Below are 14,022 nucleotides of genomic sequence, written 5' to 3'. Positions count from 1 at the left end.
GGGGAACGGGGAGAGGTGGGGAGCAGGAAGAAGAGAGAGAGCAAGAGGACAAGAGAGGGGGGGGCAAGCAGTCCCCCCCCTTTTTTTTTCCTCTCGGAGCTGAGGACCGAACCCAGGGCCTTGCGCTTGCTAGGCAAGCGCTCTACCACTGAGCTAAATCCCCAACCCAAGCAGCCCCTTTTATAGTGAGTCAGGCTCACCTGGCTGTTGCCAGGTAACTGTGGGGCGGAGCCTAAATCAAATGCCAACTCCAACCAAAATAAAAACCACAGGACTCTTCCAAAATGATGTCATAGTTCACTTTAGGTCTCTTGTCTTGATTCTGGGTGATACTGGGGTGACTGATACATCATTTGTCAATGCCTAAAGCTAAGAGGATGGAAAAGAAATCCTACAAGACATCCACAACTTCCTCGTTCTCATGGCTTCCCACATCCTCAGACACCTCGCTCGCTCTCAAAGATCGGGTATTAGGAGGCGTGTCTCCTGACGTCAGCTCCCACTCCCACGCTGGCAAGTCAGAAGGCAAAATGCATTAAGGCAAATTCAATTAAGCTTCAGGCCTTGGTGACCAACAGCTATTTTTCTTGAGACACCGAATCCAAACACCTCAGGCATGGGGACGAATGCGCCAGGCACTGCTGCACCAAGTCGGGGCAGGGCTTGAAGTCTAAATCTCGGGACAAGTAGAGAGCTCCTTGATTAATCTTTGATTCGGGCACGGGCCCAGGGGCATCGTTGATTAATCTTTTATTTGGGCGCAGGCATTGTTTTAAGGGGTAATTACAGACAATTGATCCATAAACCCGCATGCCTGGACAGCTTCTAAAGACAAGATGAAAACTTTAGACCAAATTCTGGATCCCAAAGAGATCCTCGCATTGATAGGTTAATCGTCTCCTGTGGGCCAGCCGCAGCGAAGAGATTCTTACCGGAAACAAAGGGAAGCCTATGATAGAATAAAGCGGGCTGAGTGCTCCCTGACTGTAACCCCTACCTTGACTGGAACTGGAGGAATTCTGGCCCATCCATGGGCTTAAAGAGATGATTCAAGCAGAGTAGGGTGGCTCACCCTTGTAATCCAGCCACTGAGGGGACCTGAGGTGAGAGGACTGCCAACGTTCGAGGCCAGCCTGGGCATTCAGTAGTAAGGCCCTACCTCAGGAGGAAAAACAGTGAGGCTGGACAGACGGCTTAGCTGAAAAGAGCGTGGACTTACTGTTCTTGCAAAGGACCTGAGTTCCACTCCCAGCACCCAGCACCCAGCACCCAATAGCACCCAGCACCCACAGCACCCACAGTACCCAGCACCCAGCACCCACAGCACCCAGCACCCACAGTACTGCCTGTAACCCCAGTTCCAGGTGACCTATTTAGGCACATGTACATAAATACATATACATATAAATAACAATGAGGAGGAAGAAGAAGAAGAGGAGGGGGCGGGAGGAAGAAGAAATAGTAATACAGGTCTACTATGATGCCTCCATCTGGTATCAACGGGCATGGCAGCTTCGTGCTCGCAGTGCACACGGCACAGACATCCGGGCATCACCACTCCACAGAAAGGCAACCCTTGCACAGAAAACAAGTAAAAGCCACCTGCGTATAAATCAAACTGACTATGATCAAATACTGGTCACCTGCCTGTGACTACACTCCCAGAGTCAATAATGAATTCACAGATTGTGTGTGTGTGTGTGCGTGTGCGTGTGTGTGTATGTGTGTATGTGTGTGTATGTGTGTATGTGTGTGTATGTGTGTATGTGTGTATGTGTGTGTATGTGTGTGTATGTGTGTATATGTGTGTATGTGTGTGTGTGCGCGTGTGAGCGTGCGCGTGCTGTGATTGAACCCAGGGTTCTTGCATGTTAAGCAAGCACTCTGCCACCGAGCTGTGTATATCTCAGACCTCAATAATTAACTCAGAGTTCATAGATAGCTTTTACGTATACCAGGCATCATACTAGGAACAGAGGATAAATACTAAAGTGGATGTGCTTGGCAAGGAGTTTATATTTCTAGGGGTGGAGAATCAATAAATCATTTTCTAAATAATAAAAAATTGTATTTTGTGGAGTGCCACAAAAAATACAAAATTAGGCCCTAAAAGAGAGGAGAGACAAACTGGGCATAGTGGCGCACACCTTTGATCCCCGCACTCCCAGCAGGGCCAGGGCCAGGTGGATCTCTATGATTTGAGGCCAGCCTGATCTACATAATGAGACCTTGTCTCTGAGAGGGGAGGAGAGCCTAGAGTCAAGAGGGCTACCGAAAGGTCTTTCTAAGAAGTTACATATACACAGAAAGGAGGTCAGACCAGCACTGGGTAGCCTACAGGACAACTTTCCCACTAAGACAGGAGGCGCAAGCCATGCCTGGAACTCAGGTTTCCCAGTGTAAATTGGACGTGGTAATTCTTTCCTATGATTTCAGCGCTCAGGGGGCGGAGACAGGAAGATTGCTGGAAGTACACGGCCAGTCTGGTCTACACAGTGAGTCTCAGGGCAGCCAGGAAACAGCAAGATCCTGCCTCAAAAAGGAAACCAAAAGTTGAAAAAACGGGCTGGAGATGTGGTTCCGTTGTTAGAATATTTACCTAGCATGCGTGAAGCCAGGGGTCTGAGTCTCAGTAAAAACAAAACAAAACAAACAGACAGACAAGACCAGCCATAACGGAAATGCACACAATCTCCTGGAGAAGCAGCAGAGGCCCAAGCTGTCATTTTGGCTGCACAGCAACCTACAGGCCAGCCCGGGACACATGCATACAGCGGTGGCTCTTAACACCCACAGGTTGAGAACTGTTCCCCTACAGAAGGAAAGGAAGGGAAAGGATAGAAGAAAACTGGGGGAGGGGAGAGGAGAGACTGAATGTTGTTGTCCAGCACTTAGACTGGTGAAATCATGTCTTACCACCAACAAGATTCAGGCCGTACAGGTTCATGTAGTCAGTGATACCTCATGGAAAGTTGATGAGGGGCTATGATATGGCACCAAAGAGCTTGCCGCTAAGCCCAGTGATCTGAGTTCGAGACCTGGACCCTACAGGGTGGAAGAAGAGAACTATTTCTAAAGGTTACTCTCTGACTTGCACGGGTGTGTCATGGCATGTATACATCACACACACACACACACACACACACACACACACACACACACACACACACACACCACATTTTTCAAAAATGAGTGGAAGCAGGTAGGTTAACTCAGGCCTGTACTCCCAGCTCCCTGGGAAGCCAGGGCAGGAAGATTGAAAGTTTACAGTGAGTTCAAGTCAGTTTGGACAACCTAGTGAGACTGTCTTTAAAGCCTTTGTTTCTTTGTTTGTCTGGTTCGTTGGGAAATCTCATGCTTGAGGATGGGACCGGCAGGGCAGCCTCTCAGAGGTTCTGAACTGTCTTTGACCTCTGTGTCCTTCTGTCGTCTCACTGACCTTGCTAAAGTCCCTGCTGTCCCCACCGCTATCTTGAGCAGCCTCGCCCTTCTTGCACAGGCCTCTCTGTGCCCAGCTCAGAGGCATGTTGCATGTTCTCCATGGCCGTCAGCACAAGTGTGTGCCTGCCCTTTTACTTCCGCTCTTGGCACCCCCTCAGCTCTTCAGTCATGTGCATGAGGTCCCGCTCAGCTGCATACATGTCTCCTCCACTGAAGTATTTGGGCTCCACTCCACAGAGCTGACAGTCGAGGATGTTGAACTGGAGACGCAGGGTAGCCCAGTCACCCTTCCTGGCACGCAGGGAAACAGATTGAAGTTCTCTACCATGGTTCATCGGCTTCTGAGCCAAGCTAAGATACTGGTAAGACCACTTCACAACCAGTGAGGTGATATAACTGTGGGGAATGGCACCTGGATCCTCTTTCGCTGTGGCCAAGACATACCCCACCATCTTTCCACTCCCATCCTCAGCCATATAAGAAGAGAGCTGGGGCCCAGAAAGGCCATGATAGAAATGGTGCTGCATCTGGTGCTTCTCAAGCAGGGTTTCTCACGCTCATCTTCAGGTCCTCGGGCTTAGCACTGCGGGTGTTCATCACACCCTGTGGGTGTGAGCATGGGTGCTCAGTGGCCGCTCAGAAGCAGGGTAGGGATGAGAGGGGCCGGGTCTGTGACTGTGCCAGGATCCCGGAGTCTTCCAAGTTTTCAATGCAGAAAGGACTGAGCATAGAGTTCGGTGGCGGGGAAAGGTTTGCCTAGCATGTGTCAGACCCTTGCTTCAATCCCAGGGTCCACAAGAAAACAAGCAAGAGTAGCAAACCGAGTGGGACTTGGCCAACAGATTAAGTCCTTCCATCAGTCAAAATATCTTAGGCATAGAAGCATCCCAAAGGCCCACCAAGTTTTCTGTTCGGGGTTTTATTTGATCCTAGAGATTAAACCTAAAGGCTTTGCACGTGTTAAGTCTGTCCTTGCTGTGAAACCATTCCCACAGTCTATGTATTGCGTATGTAAAATGTATGCACGCATTCGTGTATATATGTATGTGTGCATATACATACACATACACATGGACACATATGTGCACATGCCATGCAGCCTGAAACTATATCCTCTTTCCTCAGACTCCAAAGAGCTGGATTACCAATGTGTACCACCATGTTCGGCTTAAGCAGGTACCCTCAAAGGATTTAGATACCCAACACTATTAACTGATTGCACAGCTACACGTTCATTAAAGTCTACAAGTGCATGTGTTTGGTCTCAATATCTGCACATCAAAGTCAATTTTTCCACTAATTGGATCTCAAGATTCAAGTCCAGATAGAGGCTGGCCTAACACCAGGCTTCTTCTTCCAAGCAAAACAGCTGTCTCCTACATAAGCTAAGCTGCTAATCGAAGCTGAGCTTCTCCTCAGAGTCCGTCTTCTGCTAGCCAGGCTGAGTGGAGAAAGCCTATCTTCCTAGTTACTTTGGAGTCTGAGGCAGGAGGATCCCATTTAGACCAACCTGAGCTACAGAAGGAGCTCAAAGTCTGGCTGGGCAACACAGTAAGGCCCTGTCTGAAAATGAAAAGAAAAAAGGAGACCTGGGGATGTGGCTCAGTGATACAGCCAGGAACAACCTTCTGCAACGTTCTGTTGTCAGTGTGGTAACCAGTCTCCAAGATGGCACCCAACCTCCTGATAGTGATGACCTCGGACAGCTCCAGCCACGCGGTTCCTGGGTCTGTTTGTAGAAAGCCACAGGAGGAAGTGATAGGTACCTCTGACTCTAGTTTATTAAGAACACTTCAGGCTTTTTGCCTGCTTGCCCTCACTCTGGCTGCCAAGTTCATGTGTCCCATTGCTGACATTCCTTCACAGATATTGTAACTAAGTTCTTCAGGATTCCTGTGTAGATTGAGGTCCTGTAGCTCTCTGGGAATCCTCCAGGGCTGCAGCACCAGGGCGGGGCTACTGGGACATCCAGCCTTGTGGACTATGATCTGAACAACTAGCAGGTTCTTGGCCTCTCCAGTGAGAGGCAGCCATTGTTGGGCTTCCCGGACCACGTACAAGAGTCAGTCTGATAAATCCCCTTTTGAGAGAGATCGCACATGTGCGCGCACACACACTCAGACACACACACACACACAGACACACAGACACACACATACTCACACACTCACAGACACACACACACTCACACACACACTCACAGACACACACAGAGACACACAGACACACACACTCACATACTCACAGACACACACACACTCACAGACACACACACAGAGACACACACTCACACACTCACAGACACACACACAGACACACACACACTCACACACACAGACACACACACAGAGACACACACTCACAGACACACACACAGACACACACACAGACAGACACACACTCACACACACAGACACACACACACAGACACACACAGACAGACACACACACTCACACACACTCACACACAGACACACACACTCACACACATAGACACACACACTCACACACACAGACAGACACACACACTCACACACACACACTCACACACACACACACACACACACACACACACCATGTGAATGCATGACTTAAAAGAAGTCTTGAGTCACTGAAAACTGCTTACATTAGGCTCCCAGTCTTTATTATTTTTTTCTTTTCTTTTTTTTTTTTTAAACCTTTGGTTCCCGTGCCATTTTTAGAAACCATGTAAATCTCAGGAAGATAGAATTCAGAATGGTTATTTCATTGCTGCTGTATTTGATTTTTTTTTTTTTGAGACAGATATTCATCCTGTAGACCAAGTCCTCCTTAACCTCACAGAGCTCTACCTGCCTCTGCCTCCCAAGTACTGAGATTGAAATTCTAGGCTACAATGCTGGCTTAGTGTCTCCATGTCTGTTTGACTCAGTTCTGGAAAACCGAACATGCTGGAACCTGCATATACCAAATAAGCACTCCATCAACTAAGCTATGCCCCACCCTCACCTCTTTCCAGGAGTTATCAATGAGAGGGTGTTTTTATTATTTACTGACTCGTTTTCATTGGTATTTATTTATTTCATTGGCTATTTATTGATTGATCGACTGATTCATTGTAGTTCTAGGAATTAAATGGTGGACCACGCCCAGGCTAAGCCCTGTACCTCTGTACCCAGTCCTCTTCTTTAAATGCATTTTTTATTTATGTGCATACGCTTGCATCTGTGTCTGTGTATGCCACATGTGTGTGGACACCTGTGGAGGGCAGGAGAGAGCATCAGATCCCTGAGCTGGTGTTAGATGTGATAATGAGTTAACCAGCTGGGAGATAACCTGGGGTCTCTTTAAGAGCAGCAAATGTTCTTAACCCATGAGCCATCTCTGCAGACCTACCCCTACCCCCATTTTTTTCTCAATGTATTTTTTCTTTTTTTTTTGTTTTTTTTTTTTTTTCAAGACAGGGTTTTTCTGTGTCACTTGGCTGTCTTGGAACTCACTGTGCAGACCAGGCTGGCCTTGCACTCACAGAGATCCACCTGCCTCTGTCTCCCAAGTGCTGGGTTTAAAGGTGTACACCATCACTGCCTGGCTTCTTCAAAAACAATTTTTTTTTATTTTTGTAAAATAGGGTCTCAATTCTTTTTATTTATTTTTAGATCAATTTTTTAAAGTGTGTGTGTGTGCGAGTGTGTGTGTGTCAGCCTGGGGGTCTGGGCACAAATACCTTGTGAGTCCAGAACAGGGTGTGTGGGGTTTCCTGGAGCTGAATTCACAGGTAGTTGTGAAATTAAACCTTCATCTAATTCACTTGAAGAAGGACTGGGGCTGGAGAGATGGCTCAGTGGTTAAGAGCACTGACTGCTCTTCCAGAGGTCCTGAGTTCAATTCCCAGCAACCACATGGTGGCTCACAACCATCTGAAATGAGATCTGATGCCCTCTTTTGGTGTGCATGAAGACAGCTAGAGTGTACTCATATACATAAAATGAATAAATAAATCTTTTTTAAAAAAAAGAAAAGGGGGTTGGGGATTTGGCTCAGTGGTAGAGCGCTTGCCTAGCAAGCGCAAGGCCCTGGGTTCAGTCCCCAGCTCTGAAAAAAAAAAAAAAAAAAAAAGGAAAAAGGATTAGACAAATGATTCTGTAGTTAAGGAGCAATGGCTGCTCTTCCCAAGGACCCAGGTTTGATTCCCAGCACCCGCCCGGCAGCTTCAGGGATCCAACACCCTCTTCTGGCCTCACAGGTACCAAGCACTGTACTGAAGCACCCACGTGCTTAGGATTTGGTTTTGGTTTTGGGGTTTGTTTGGGTTTTTGTTTTGTTTTGGTTTGGTTTGGTTTGGTTTAAAGGTAATCCAGGGGCTGGGGGAGGCTCTGTGAGCAGAGTGCTTGCCTGGCGGCCGGGAAGCCCTGGGCTCTGTCCCCAGCCCTGCACAAAACCTGTTGTGACAGCACAGCTTTATAAACTCAACCCTGGGAAAGGAAGGAGGGTCAGAAGTTCAGGGCCATCCTCGGCTACATAGGGAGTTCCAAACTAGCCTGGGCTACAGAAGACCCTATCTCAGACAAAGAATAGCAACCAAAAAAAAAAAAAAAAAGGCCAGAAAAAAGCAAAAACATAAAAATTAATCTAAAAGCCGAAAGGCGGTAAGATTGTCTTACTGTGCCAACCAAAAACCAGCGCTGAGGGAACACAGCCCCCAGTTCTGAGAGGGGCTGGTTTTTAACTGTGACTTCTTCCCTTTAATATTCAAATGCATGATTGGGTCCTTTTAAGTAGGATGTGCCTGTTAAATGATAGTCCCAAGGACTCTGGGTCCTCTGAGATTTGCCCATTCCTTTAAAATGGCTGATATCCACTTCTAAGTGAGTACATACCATGTGTGTCCCTTTGGGTCTAGCTTACCCCATGTACAAGAAATGCAGGGACAAATATGGAGCAGAGGGGGGGGGAGGGGAGAGAGAGAAGGAAGAAGGGGAGGGAGGGGAGGGAGGAGAGGAGAAAGAAGAGGAGGAGAAGGAAGGAGAGAGAAATGTTTCCTTTTTGTTTGCTGGGGAGAGTTTCCCAAGATATTCTATGTCATCTACCTTCTTTGGTTAGAGCAGGAGTCTGAATCAGCTTGCAAACCGGTTTATTCAATATGCCCAGACCAGGAAGGTCTTTGTCCCAGAAGACTCATATTCTTAAAAATTTAAGAGTTTTCTATAGATTAAAGAGTGACTTCGGGGCCTCTTCTGGCCGTTAGATTTCTTTGCTTTTATTTTAATCTGCACAAGGAAAAGAAAACAACTCGCGGGCGAGTGCAGATAACCAAAAAGAGAGTCACCCCTTTTCCTGACACACCCCTCTCCGCCCCTCCCGTTCCTCATTCAGGTCCTGTTAATGGCCGACCTCCTCCTTCCCTGTCTCTTCGCCACACACACTCACATACCTGCAGCTACACGCGATTTTTCAGACAGATGACATCGTCAGACACCGTTTGCCCTCTCTGGTCGTCGCTTCTTCACGGTGCTGGCCACACCTGTTGCTTACCTTCTCCGAGTCTGTGAAGGCTTGCTCATTTAAATCACCTAAGCTTTTCACTTTAAAGGCCACTCCAGCTCTTCTCAGGGACGCCTTTGAACTCACAAGAGAAGTCTGACTTCCCTCCCGAGTGGAGTGCGGACTGTAACCATCTTCTCTTTCAATCTCTGTGTCTAAAGGACAAAGGATACCCACTTCCTGTTGGCCCTGCCTTTCCTCTCAGGGCCAACAGAACTCCTAAAGTCGGAGCACAGATTCCGTTACTTAAGTAACAAGTTCTTCACAAGCAGCGTTGCCCTAAGGGAGGCAAAGGCTCAGCCACAGTAACAAACTGTTCAGCTCAGCCCTGCTTGTCACCTGTTTGTAAAGACAACAGGTAGCACAGAGCTGTGGGAAGTCAGGGAGCAGGTGGGGGGGGGGACGGAGGGGGGAACTATGTCTGTGTGTGCATCTGTGTGTTTGTCTGTCTGTCTGTGTGTGTCTATGCGCGTGTGTTTGGGTGTAGAGGTCGAGTCTCAGCCTGTGGGAAGATCTGACAGAGGAGAGAGAGAGAGACAAGCACTCCCAGCCCCTAGCAGCAGGCAAGCCAGCTTGGGACAGAGAACTCAGCCCCAGCCAGTATTGTTTACTCCTGAGTGCCCCTCTTGATGCTTCCAGTAAACCAAGCCTGCTGGATTTGTGTTAGTGCTGTTAAGTGTTCAAACACACTGAAGGGTGTTCCACGTTGAAGTCAGAACAGGGAAGAGCCCACATGCTTTTTTTTTTGGGGGGGGTGTTGTTGTTGTTGTTATTGTTTTTCGGAGCTGGGGATGGAACCCAGAGCCTTGCGCTTGCTAGGCAAGTGCTCTACCACTGAGCTAAATCCCCAACCCCCACATGTTTATTTTTGACACAATATTTTTTATTAACTTTCGAGAGTTTCAGATGTGCATACAACGTATTTTTATTCATAGGCATCTCCTGACTCCTCCCAGATCCACCCCAATACCCTCCCAACCCTCTTCTTCCCCCCTAATAACTCACCAAGACCAATTTGTGCCGCACATATTTATGTGTGAGAGCCTCTCCACCAGAGTGTGGTCAACCAATACCACATACTTAAAATAAACTGCCTCTGCTGTAAGCCACCAACTGTCACTAGCTCTTCAGCTAGAGGTGGGGGCTCAGGAGTTCCTGGAGAGTTCGGTTGTCAATTTCAGACACAGCATAGGGTCGCCACCTGGGAAGAAAGACTCTCACCTGAAAAATGGCCTCAATCGGATTGTCATACAGTCACGTCAGTAGACGTTGTCTTGATGGCAGTTGCTGAAGGACACAGCCTGCTGTAGGCAGTACCACTCCTGACCAGGCGCTTCTGTCCTCAGCGTGGGTATGCTTGAGGCAGTGAACACAGTTCCTCTGGGGCTTCTGCTCCTGCCCTGCCCTCCCTCAGTGAAGGGGACCTGGAGGTGTAAGCCAAATAAGTAAGCCCTTTCCTTCCTTGGGTTGCTTTTGTTTCCTCACAGACACAGAAAAGAAGCTAGAATGACCCCTCCCCCTCCACCCTGGGATGTTAATTGGCTTGATCTTGTGCAGGAAAACACAGCTGCTGAGGCTCTGGGAGCAGGACAACCCTGCCATATCCAGCTTCAGACACAGCTTCAGCCCAGTCCTACCCAACCTCGAGTTTTTACCATCGTCCTGCCTGCTCTCCTGACCAAGCCTTGGCGGGAAATGACATAGTTGTCCCAGGTGTGGTTCAGCACTCCACAGACCCGAGTCCTCTGCATCCTGACCTTGCGAGTGTCCGTGTTAACCACCACTGCCCAGAGGCACCCACCATTCACTGCTGAGAGAGCTCCTGGAGTCTTTGGATATAGACATGAGCATTTGAAAAGCAATGCTGTATTTAGCAAAAATAATAGTAAATTCACCTTCTGAGCCTGAGTCGCCCAACCGTGGAATCTTTGCGGATCTACAACCCCAGGCATGTGTCTTCTTCTTCGGAGTGGATCTTAAATCCAATCAGAAAGGGGTTGGTTGTTCTCATAATAGCCTTGCCAACTGTTGGGCCCGGGGAAAGATCGTGTCAGCCATTGTTGTAGCTCACATATTCTTTTTTTTTTTTTTTTGGTTCTTTTTTTCCGGAGCTGGGGACTGAACCCAGGGCCTTGCGCTTCCTAGGCAAGCGCTCTACCACTGAGCTAAATCCCCAACCCCCTCACATATTCTTAAAGGTTAATAATAATATAGGTAAGGTTCTTGGGTGCCGAAAACTTTCCAGGTTGGGGATAAGATTCAGTTGGTAGAATATTTGCCTAGCATGTGGGAGGCCCCGCCATTGATCCGCAGTACTCCATCAACCCCGGCATGGCACCAATGCTATAATCTCAGCACCCTCTGGAAGGGAGAGACAAGAATCCTATACAGTGAGTTGGCGGCAAGCCTCAGCCATTCTCGGCCCTGTTTCAGAAACGAATGAAGAACAAGTCTGAAGCGGGGTTCCACATGCTTTGACAGTTAGGAAACATACGGGTAAAGACAGAAACAGTCGCTTGTATTCACCCTAGGCTTTGGGGTTTGTAAAGCGCCTTTCCCATCATTAGATCCCCTAATCATCACGGCTACCCAGGGAAACAGTTGTTGGAGGGTGGGAACTCACCTTTTTTTTGAGTGAGGGAATGCATCCCCAGAGAAGCCAGGTTATTGTTCTCTGATCATACGTCAGGAAAAAGCCAAATAGAACCAAGGTCCTTTCCCATTAGCCCACGGGTCACCACGGCACCAGGTTGTCACTCACCCATAGATAGATAGATAGATAGATAGATAGATAGATAGATAGATAGATAGATATGAAGACCTGGCCGCCTGTCTCACACACACACACACACACACACACACACACACACACACACATATGTGTATATGTATATGTATATGTATATGTATATGTATATGTGTATGTGTATGTGTATGTGTATGTGTATGTGTATGTGTATGTGTATGTGTATATATATGTATGTATGAAGACCTGACCTCCTGGCTTTTGGAAGCAGCTGGAGCCCAGCCAGGAAGACAGACAACTGGGCAGCTGCAGAGCAGGGAGGGAAAGAAAACCAGAAGTTGCCCAGCCAGTTCCTGACCTTGCTCTGCCAGTCACAAACCATGTGCTTAGGCGCAGGGTGCTCAACCTCTCTGGGCTCAGATTTCCTTGCCTGTTAAATGGGTATTAATAGGACTTGCCTCAGAAGAAAACTGAAGGTTCAAAGAGTCAGTGATATAGACAGTACTTTTCAAAAGTGCGGTGGATGTATACATTAGGGACCTCACACAGGCTAGTCAGGGACATCAGTAAAATTAATGGCTTAGTGAATGTTCCAAGAGAGGAGGATGCGTGAGCCGCCTTGTTGGGACATCCGAGAGTCAATAGTCAGGGAATCTTGGGAGAAGAAGCCCCTGGAGCAGGGATGGAGAGGTTCCGACAGTCAGGCCTGACCGAGGCCAGGGGTGGCCAGGAGTGACAGAGCAGATCTCAGCAGTGAACAGTGAACATTTTCCCCACCACACCCGGAAGCCATCATCATCATCATCATCATCACGACTGAGTGGAGCATAGGTGTGAACCGGATTTGCAGGTATAGAGAAGGGGTTTTCAAAAGCTGTGAGCCCCAGGAAAGACTAGAAGGTGTCTCTTTCTTTCCTATGTCACAAGGCCTCACCCAACTCCTCAAACCCAAATAGCTCAATCAGTGCCTGACAGGAGAGTGGGTGGATGGATACACGGATGGACAAATGACAGACAGATGGTCAAGGTCCCTGGGGACCAAGGCTCAGTGTGGGCTCACCAAGGGATGAACAACTCAGTTCTCTGTTGAAAAGTGACTGTGGGAAAAGCCATCATGACAACTTAAGTGAATAGAGAACAGCATCTCACCCCGCAAGAGGAGAGAAGCTGGTGTTGTAATGACTCTCTGGATGTGAAAGATTGAGTCTCCAGAGGGCTCTGGGGATGTGACAGGGGAGCAGGTACCCTGGGAACATGTCAGAAAATGCACACTCTCAGGACCTGTCAACCTGCTTTTAAAAATACTTTGTGTGTGTGTGTGTGTGTGTGTGTGTGTGTGTGTGTCCGTGTGAGTGCCTCTGTATGTGTGTCTGTGTGTGTGCCCGTGTGTGTATCTCTGTGTGTCTGTGTCTGTATGTGTGCCCGAGTATGTGTGAGTGTCTTTCTCTGTGTGTGTGTATGTCTATATGAATGCCTGTGTATGCATAAGTGTCTGTGTCTGTGTATGTCTGTATGTATGTCTGTCTGTATGTGTCTGCGTTTATGTTTGTGGGTGTGTGTCTGTGTGTGTATATGTCTGTGTATATGTGTATGTGCCTCTGTCTCTGTGTGTGCCTCTGTGTGTTTGTGTGTGTGTGTGTGCCTCTGTGTGTTTGTGTGTGTGCCTATGTGTTTGTGTGTGTGTGTGCCTCTGTGTGTGTGTGCCTATGTGTGTTTGTGTGTGTGTGCCTATGTGTGTTTGTGTGTGTGTCTGTGTGTGTATATGTCTGTGTATATGTGTATGTGCCTCTGTCTCTGTGTATGCCTCTGTGTGTTTGTGTGTGTGTATGTGTGTGCCTCTGTGTGTTTGTGTGTGTGTGCCTATGTGTGTGTTTGTGTGTGTGTGCCTCTGTGTGTGTGTGTGCCTATGTGTGTTTGTGTGTGTGTCTGTGTGTGTATATGTCTGTGTATATGTGTGTGTGCGCCTCTGTGTGTCTGTGTCTGGATTCCTAAGAAGGTCAGAAGTGAGTGACAGATCTCCCTGGAACTGGAGTAACTGGCACTTTGAAGCTACCCAGTGTGGGTGCTGGGAACTAGACTCCAAGCCTCTGGAAGTGTTTTTAGCTGCTGAGCCATGTCTCTGATCCCACATCACCATGAAAAGGGAGCTTCCTGAGTCTAAAACCACATCACCAGCATCCCCAGAACAAACCCCCACGGTCTGGGTGACACCCCTTTTGAGAACATTCCTTCCTGCCCAGAACCAGGCGGAGGGTTGGTTCCTGCCTATACCCCTCACAACTCCTCTAAAAGACTGGACCTTATTGTCCACA

The 14,022-nt window shown here is 48.1% G+C and overlaps 1 long non-coding RNA gene across 1 annotated transcript in view; it reads right to left on the bottom strand.

Moving 5' to 3' along the window:
• The window catches only part of LOC102547159 (uncharacterized), a 12,051-nt gene extending 343 nt beyond the window's left edge, over nt 1–11,708 (bottom strand). The window contains exons 1-2 of the long non-coding RNA XR_010065501.1: nt 5,031–11,708; nt 1–3,045 (exon numbers count right to left, since the gene is read on the bottom strand). The exon at nt 1–3,045 is cut by the window's left edge and continues 343 nt beyond it. This is a non-coding gene — a long non-coding RNA (uncharacterized LOC102547159). The remainder of the gene's footprint in view (nt 3,046–5,030) is intronic.
• Nucleotides 11,709–14,022: the final 2,314 nt, after the last annotated feature.

Source organism: Rattus norvegicus, chromosome 3 (genome assembly GCF_036323735.1).
Source record: "Rattus norvegicus strain BN/NHsdMcwi chromosome 3, GRCr8, whole genome shotgun sequence".
NCBI classification, from domain to species: domain Eukaryota; kingdom Metazoa; phylum Chordata; class Mammalia; order Rodentia; family Muridae; genus Rattus; species Rattus norvegicus.
This window is presented reverse-complemented; position numbering and strand designations above follow the sequence as displayed.